This window comes from Amblyomma mixtum, chromosome 2, assembly GCF_055824585.1.
Source record: "Amblyomma mixtum isolate Tamu chromosome 2, ASM5582458v1, whole genome shotgun sequence".
NCBI lineage: Eukaryota > Metazoa > Arthropoda > Arachnida > Ixodida > Ixodidae > Amblyomma > Amblyomma mixtum.
In genome coordinates this window covers 259515152-259523308 of record NC_143013.1, presented here as the reverse complement: position 1 = coordinate 259523308, position 8157 = coordinate 259515152, and the positions used below count along the sequence as shown (strand labels likewise).

Genomic DNA, 8157 nt, shown 5'->3' with positions numbered 1-8157 from the left:
CACTACTACCTTAAGTCTTTCGAGTACCTCCGCCTTGCTCTATAAAGACGCCATATACGCAGACCCTTCACGGGCCATGAAGGCTCACCTAAAAGGAAGTAGGTCTGGACGAGCTCTCCGAGTCCAGCGGTCAGCGAGGGCGCGGCTGGCTGGCGTTGCTGAGGGCGGCTGAGGCGTCCGAGCTCGATGAAGCGTTACCGAAGAACAATCTCGGCGCTCGTGCTGCTCGCGCCTCGTGCTGAAAGCGCAGCGTTTCTTCTTTGGCTTCTTTTTCTGTAGAAGCTTCAAAACGTGCGTAAGAGGGCGACCTATGACTGTGAATTTAGGTGACGTGCATGGATGAAGTTCATGCACCCATTTTCCTCAACAAGCAGAGTTTTGCTTGCCACCATTGAGTAACTATACCTTTGGTGACTCGTAAATAAGGGTTAAAGAATTGTCCCTCTGTGTGTTAGCCGAAAATAGAGTAATATTTAGCAGAACAGCCAATTTTTGTTAAGCAGATGCAATAAAAGTGTTTCAATTGCACGAACAGTGAAACCACAGTAATAACACACTGGACATGGGGCCCCTCACATCAGATCTAATTTATCATAGCGCATCTTTATCTTAACCGCTAATGTCGTACACACTCAAGCACAGAATTTTTGCTCTCCGGAGGCCTCCACGCGCTGTCCAGTTGTGTTGAATTACGCCGTCTCAGATTTCTGTACTTACTACTTGATATGTAATCGAAGATGTCTTCGGCAGACTTTGTTCACGCCATCTATTCAAGAACTTGAAAAAAAACATGCACTCACACTTGAACAATTTTTTATCCCAGCAATACATTCAGATGCTCATTTTATTTACAAGTAATCGTAGATAGGAATCAATTTCAACCACCGATTACAGCTCAGCCAAGCGCGGGAATTTATCAAGCTGGCTCAGTTCTCTGTTCGTATAAATTTCTTTCGGCACGACTCCGGTAACTTTTTCTGCTGCAGAGTTTCTCCCACGACATTTAGAGATGCAAGTGGCGTGGCGTGTTTATTATTTGATTCCTTTTCTTGCCTATTCCCCATCTGTTGCGTGTATGTCATCCTATTGCTGAAGCCAAAGAAAGTATATTCGTGCGTACCTTTTGTTCTTGTACACTTCTGTAAAAATCCAAAAAGAAAGGAATGACAGTGTTCCGAAATAAATAAAAACTTGGCAGAGGCTTAGCTTGGTTAAGCCCGGTAGGTTGCGAAAGCAAACGAGGCCTTGGTCGAAACACCTTATATACGTACACACCTCCCCGCGTAATCTTCTCTCAGAGAGAGGAAGGGAAGGAGAGAGAGAGCAACAGCGGCGTGGTCACCCTGGGACTGCGGCGACGGGCCGAGCGGCCGAGCTGGTCTCCAGTTTTCTCTCCGCTTGGTGTGACGTCACCCCAGCGAGCGCCTCCTGGCGGCTGCGGCGCGCAGCACAGGTGCGCGGCGCGGCGTGGTTACCCTGGGACCGCGCCGACAAGCCGAGCTGGGGCCCTATTCTCGATATTCACATTCGCCTGTCGGCGCCATATTGCCTCTCTGATTGGCTGTCAGAAGTGTCAATCGCCGTCAATGGGCGTGTCAATCAGGGTCGGTTACGCGAGCACTTTTCGCGGTGACGTCGATTTGACGTGGCATTGAAAATGCATTTTCGTAGCGCTATTCTTGGTGCCTGGCTGGTACATATATGTGATTGTGAAGGGAAAAGAAGCTACAAGCGGTCCGTGCGAGAGCACTTGCGCTCGACTTGCCAATTCGGAGAAAATAGCTGCACACCGGAAATGGCAACTTCCTAAAATCTGATTGGTTGGAACAATATCACGTAAATCACGTGATAGGCACACATTTTGGAGTGATGTCAGAATGACGTTTCATCCCGTTTACGTTGTGCCGCCATTGCAAAAAATGGCTGAAATTCGCCGCCATCATTTCGCCCGGCGAAAGGTACCCGAATCATGCAAATGAGTTAGTGAAATGCTGATTTATACGGCGTTAGGTAGCCGCATTTTAACGGGTATTTATTTCAAGACAAAACTAAGCTTACAAAAGTCTTGTTTTGATTGCACAATGTAATGATATCGCGTTGTAAGAGCTCATCTGAAATAAGCAACCCTCGAGAGCGTTAATAGTGAAGGCTTAAGCGTACAGCCGCATGGGGGCGCTAACTGCTCTCCCGTTGCAAACCCTTCGCTCGCGGTGAGAAATCATCCGTCCGTGTGGTTAGTGAAGCGCGAAAATTGCTCGAATGGCGGTGCCGGCGCTGCGATTTGCTGCTCCTTGCATTCATTCGTCGTTTGTTAAACCCTAGAAGTGGGAAAGGTGAGCGACTTTCGAGGTCACCGCGATGCTTTCGAGTTGTCTCTGACTAGACAGCTCGTCTGTGCAATCATCTGACGAGGCATATATGTGGTGGCTATGCAAGGATGCATTGCGGCGAGAAGCAGTGCCGAACTGTCGAGCTCTGAGGGACGATCGCCAGCTGTGAAACGTCGCTGAACGGATGGGCTTTGCCTCGCGTGATGAGCGGATGACACGAGAGGTGTTCGCGCGGCCGAGCAACAAACTCCAGGAATGTGTCGGGCTTCTTGACGAGACATCCGTGTGTGTGTAGCATCATTCTCATTCCTTTCGCATGCATGCTGGAGATGACTTTAAAACAAGAATCCGAAATTTGTATTCGGCACTTCGCGTTGCTTTTTTCATACTGTGTTTCAGTTTTTGCACACAGCGCCAAGTTGAGAAAACAAAGCCTAGCATGCTAGTACGTTGATCGATTTTTTTGTGTTTGGTGTTGATGAATGTGAAAGGCAGCATCGGTGAAATCAGCTGAAAGGCGTCGTTTTCTTAAGTGTGAAAAAAAAAAAAATGCGTGACATTGTAAAAGAATACTATAACCTGTCTTAAGCATTATTAATGAAGCACACTAAAGTGATTTCGCTATTCAAGCTGAAATTTTCATAACAGTGTTACATCATCAGTTACGCAGCAGTCACGTGGAAATTACCGTAGGAGGGTGGAAAAAATTATTTCTCTAAGGGCACACGGAAAACAAATATATATGAGTCTTGTACATTTTATTTACAGGTGTGGTGTTCCTGCCGGTGAAGGTTCCAGCTCACAAGAATCTGTGCGGGATCCATCCATGACCCATTTATGTGCAGTCTCTCTCCATGTGCTGCCCGCATGGAAATCGTTAAACTGGTGAGCACGTGCTTAGTGTGTTGTGGCAGGCATGAAGGGATAGCATGTTTGCCTGCAGTAAGATTGCATGCGGCTAATGATATCTGTCTGCATTTATATATAGTTTATTGAGCAAGGAAGAACAGTGTAAATAGAACCACATGTAAATTAATCATGTCTGTACTTTTCAGGTGACAGTGGAGATAGGTGTGGGTGACACGCAGTGTTGTTCTCTGGCTTTGGATTTCTCTTAGTGACCGCAATGTCAAGGTAGCCTCATTTCAATTGGTGCAAAATGAAAAAGCATGCATATACTAAAAAACTCATGGTAGTCATAAACAGTTGAACTTGTGCCCTTCCTTGCAGTGCATTCTGTGGTGGTTTTCTTGAGTATAAAAAGTGTGTATTAATTATTTGTATCCATCAGTTTGGGAAATGTGTCATCAAGTACCTCTAGCTATATGGCAACACTTCGTTTTGATACTAATGATTGATTTTGCAGTCAGCGTATTTTACATTTGTGCGTAAAACTAGACAATAGTTGAACTTGAGGCTTCAACAATTTCTCATATTTGGAAACGCAATGTCTAGCTCGTTGGAAGATTTCAGTGCACAGCGTTGATTAATGTGCAGGTGATGGTTTGCATCTTATGCAGATGTGGTGGACTACTCTCACCGTGGGGTCTCGTGTGCTCGGGAGCCATGATGCCAGATTCATCTTCGCTCACCCCTCGGCTGGACTGGCTGCCTAGCTGGGTGGTGATACCGGGTTCCTGAACGATTACATGAGGTGTCTGCAAAGGTGTCATGGTCATGGTACGCCATGGTCAAGAGTTCTCTGCAAAGGTCAGCGGAGCTTGCACTGTGCAACACAACATATTCATCCACACTCAGCTGCAGGACCATGATACCACTGGCAGGTGGTGATAACAGAAGGAGCACCAACATCTACAGCAGGGAGGAGGACACAGCACCATTTGGATTCTACCTGACAGACAGGAAGTGCATGATCAGCAGCTGCTTTCGAGAATTGCACTCACTGCCGTGATTGTCATGTGTAGCTATGCCACAAGTAATCAGCATACATTTGCTCTGCTTCAAGTTTGATAGCATACTGCCAGGAAGCTGATGAAGTCTTCATCATTTTGGTGCTGTTCTTTGAATAGGACCATATTGGTGATATCCATGACAGTAGAAATCATTTTTGTCTGGTGCTGCAGTTTTGTGTGAGTCAGGAAGTGCCCCAAGTGTTTTCAGCCTACCGTCTGCCAACTTGCTGAGTGCATGCTTCAACACATGCTTTGGTGATTGTGAAGAAGTGCCATCCCTTCGTGTGGTGCCTCCCTACGTGTTCTGCTTGTACACAACGCACATTTTATTTGGTGCTTAAGTTCAGTGAAGGACAGGAAAGCACCAAAATGTTTTCCTTCCAGCACCTGGGTGTTGACTGGACATGCTTTCACCAATGCATTGTTTGCTTTGGTGTTTGTTGAGAGCCAGCAGTCCACAACATGCTCAACATACAGCATGGTCGCTGTGTCTCTAGTCATTTACAACATCTGTTCTTCAGGGTGCAATACGTCTTGTGTGGCACTGTTTGTGTGATGAGATCACAACATGCTTTGCCTCATGGCATTTGGTTGCCTCTGTCTGCTTGCTTTTGACTGCTTCTTTCACATGCTGCACGTAGTTATACAGCAGTGAACTATTTTTCCTGAAGGAAAAGTCATGTAATTGTTTCACGGTCAATTTCCCAGATGAAAATGCAAGGCCTGGCCAGCGTTCTGACACGTGTACCCATTCCCATCTTCTAGCTGAAATTTGTACCCCTGACGAAAACCTACAAATTGTACATTAATTCAGTTGAAGGTAACTGGAAGTATAAATTATGCAGCTGGACATAATTTGTGTTTCAATAATAAAGCTCTAAGCGCTGGCATTTTGTCCTTCTTTTGTGTTGTCTTTCACTGCGCTGTTTTTCCAATTCGTAAAACATGTATCAACCAGCCCATATTTGCCCTCTTCTGGAACTCCAAATGGCATTTTGTAGCTGGAAGGGCATGATTCGGTTCAATAAGTTAGCTGGAAATGGATCATAATAGTAGTAGTAGTAGTAAACACTATTGATTTTTCTGGGTTACACAGCCGGTCTTCCCAGGTTCGGGATCTTTTTCTCTTTCCAGGATTTGAGGTCCAAGATCTTTTTCTGTGCTGGGCTATCAACCTTGAATGCAACCTTGAATGGAAGGTCACTGCCCACCTGTCCTCCCAGTGAAACTGTGTTAGATCCCATTTTCATTGACTCATCCCCTTGCACTTTTCATTCATATAAGTTGGGGTTGCTGTTTGGTCATTTTAAGACAAATCCTAGACAACCTGTTTACCCTCTGCACCCTTAGTGGGACTGGACCGTATCAGTGTCCGTGCTGCCATTTTTCTGTTTAGCAAAGGTGGCTACTTCAGCTGGCTACTTAAAGGTGCACTGAAGAGGAATCTGAACTTGTCTTTTTGCCGCGGGAACTCGATCTACACGTTCCTAGCATTCTTAGAAACTGCGACTTATTGCCCTGTATGGCCGATTTCCCTAATTAAATCGAATTAACGGCCGGCTCCCGCCCTTCTTTTTGAATTCTGCCTCGTACGGTGGGCGGAGTCGACCAACGCGTGGAGTGCCTTTCACCCAGTCCGGTGGCGGCTTGCCGCTCTGCCATCGGCGGAGTAATACGTAGTAGTCCGTAGTAGCAAATAGTCCGCGCGTATTTTTATTTCTGCGGGCTTATTTTGCGGCTATATTATCTGCGAATGAAACTATTTATTCATGGAAACCTAAAAAACAAAATAAAGCGAAAGCAAAGCCTCCACGGAGCTGGCTGAAAGGAACTTCACGCGTTGGTCGACTCCGCCCATCGTACGAGGCAGAATTCAAAAAAAGGGCGGGAGCCGGACGTTAATTCGATTTAATTAGGGAAATCGGCCATACAAGGCAATAAGTTGCAGTTTCTAAGAATGCTAGGAACGTGTAGATCGAGTTCCCGCGGCAAGAAGACAAGTTCAGAATCCTCTTCAGTGCACCTATAAGTTTGCAAACTAGGCAACACTAATGTGCATGTACACCACTGTCAAACGGTTATGAAAGATGAGTCTGTCCCAAAAAAATTCTTATCTTTGTAGACGAGACATATTCGTCAATGTGTATTGTTGCACTAGGTAATGATTCGCAGTTAGGCTGCATAATGAATTCTAGGATGCATGAAGTTCAGTGATGGAAATAAATTATTTTGCCAATAATGGCTTCCACAAACTTTTCACTCTGCATGTAAAAGACACCTCACTTTTTTTGAGCAAATTGCAACACCTAAGAGGCAATGCAACTTGTCTCGCTCCCCAAAAATGTAGGGGCACACTTAAGCTCAGCATTCATGGGTATCACACAACAGTGTTCATGGCTCCCTGCAGCGGTTTCTCTTCACACACACAGTCACTGTTCTTCATTCATGTTCACACATTTATCAGAGTTGCCTCAGCACAGGTTCCCAATTCTTGTCTTTGAACTCTTCCACACTGCAGTTCACCTATGTAATGTTATTGTAATTAGTTTCTCACTAATTGGCACATCTCTAGTTCACTGCAGTAATTACATTGCTAGGCTTCAAATTAAGCCAACAGCACCCACACATCACTCCCCCCCTTTGTACCTCAGCAAAGTCAATGTGCCTACACGGTCTAGTTGGTAGCGTGCCTGGCTGGCGATCCAGGGGTCATGGGTTTCAAGGCAGAAAGAAATTTATTAATTTTCTGTACGTAAAATCTATTATTTTATAAAGTGAAGTAGTTTCAGACGTGTGCTGACGTTTGATTCAGATTACAAATCCTCTTTTCAGTGACTTTCACTGTGGACATCCACGCGTGAAGCTTGTCTTTTGACGCAATGCCGGCTGGATAACACTGGGTTTTCTGCTGAATGGCAGCCTCTCTCCTTGACAGTGGTGTGTGCAGGCTTTCCGTACCTTTCTTTTCTGGCTGCACATGGCACCCAATAACTTCTTAGCACTAATTGCGATGCCATCACATACCATACAGCACTAATAATATTACCTGGTGGTAGTCGGAAAAAAAAATTATTCTTATAGTGTGAAAAAAGAATAGCAGCCTGTTTCCACCTGACTTGGTTTGGTTTCATACTTCTGCTAGAACTTTCAGAGAAATTAGCCAGCAAAGCGGTACAAGACGGTAATTTTTCAGGGAGCTTAAATTTTATGCACAGGCACTTGCAATGACTCCAATTTCATCAACATTTTGCAACCTGTTCTATCATTATATTGGTGGTGAATAGCTTCTGTTCATTTATTTAACACTCTCCTCGTGGAAACTCTGAATCAGACTTGCTTACTATTTTTCAAGCTGCCTTAATCATGCTCAAAAAAACAATTTACCCTCCATGTGCACACACCACTAGGCATTTTAAGTGTTCTGTTTTTTTTTTTTATGCAGTGGAGTGTAATACATACATAGAGGGGAGAAATCTCCAACCTGTCACTTATGCTCGAGCACCAGAGCGGATTTTAAACACTCATATCAGGCTTGCCCAAACAAACCGAAACCTCCTTTCCAAGGGGTGGAATCACAGGAGCGATGGGAGGCTTCTCTGCGCAGCTCACAGGCAGAGCTTCAGCTTTACATCATGGCCTGGGCCTTGAAGGTTGCTGCAGCCAAACAGTGCCTGGTCACCTAAAGTGGCCTGAGGGCCGTCGCCGACCTCTTCAACACCCCTTCACTAACCCTCACCTCCTGATCCACTGAAGTGGGACTAATAAAGTTATTACCAACCAAGGGCTGTAATAGCCTTCCTGCCAATGCACTTCACCATGGTAATTTTGAACTGCTTCTTTGAACAAATAATCTCTGAGCTGTACACAAGCTTTGTTCTCAGTACAGGTAGGCCCTTTGTTATTGGAATGTGGTA

At 45.3% G+C, this 8157-nt stretch overlaps 1 long non-coding RNA gene across 3 annotated transcripts; it reads left to right on the top strand.

Annotated features, from left to right (window-relative positions):
• Positions 1–2239: 2239 nt before the first annotated feature.
• On the top strand, positions 2240–5140 carry LOC149363714 (uncharacterized). 3 transcript variants are annotated; one of them, XR_016289110.1, is made up of 3 exons: positions 2240–2617; positions 3099–3215; positions 3851–5140. It is a non-coding gene; the product is annotated as an uncharacterized LOC149363714 (long non-coding RNA). The 3 variants fall into 3 exon arrangements; XR_016289111.1 differs by having other exon boundaries at positions 3386–5140; XR_016289109.1 differs by having other exon boundaries at positions 3099–5140.
• The last annotated feature ends 3017 nt before the right edge of the window (positions 5141–8157 follow it).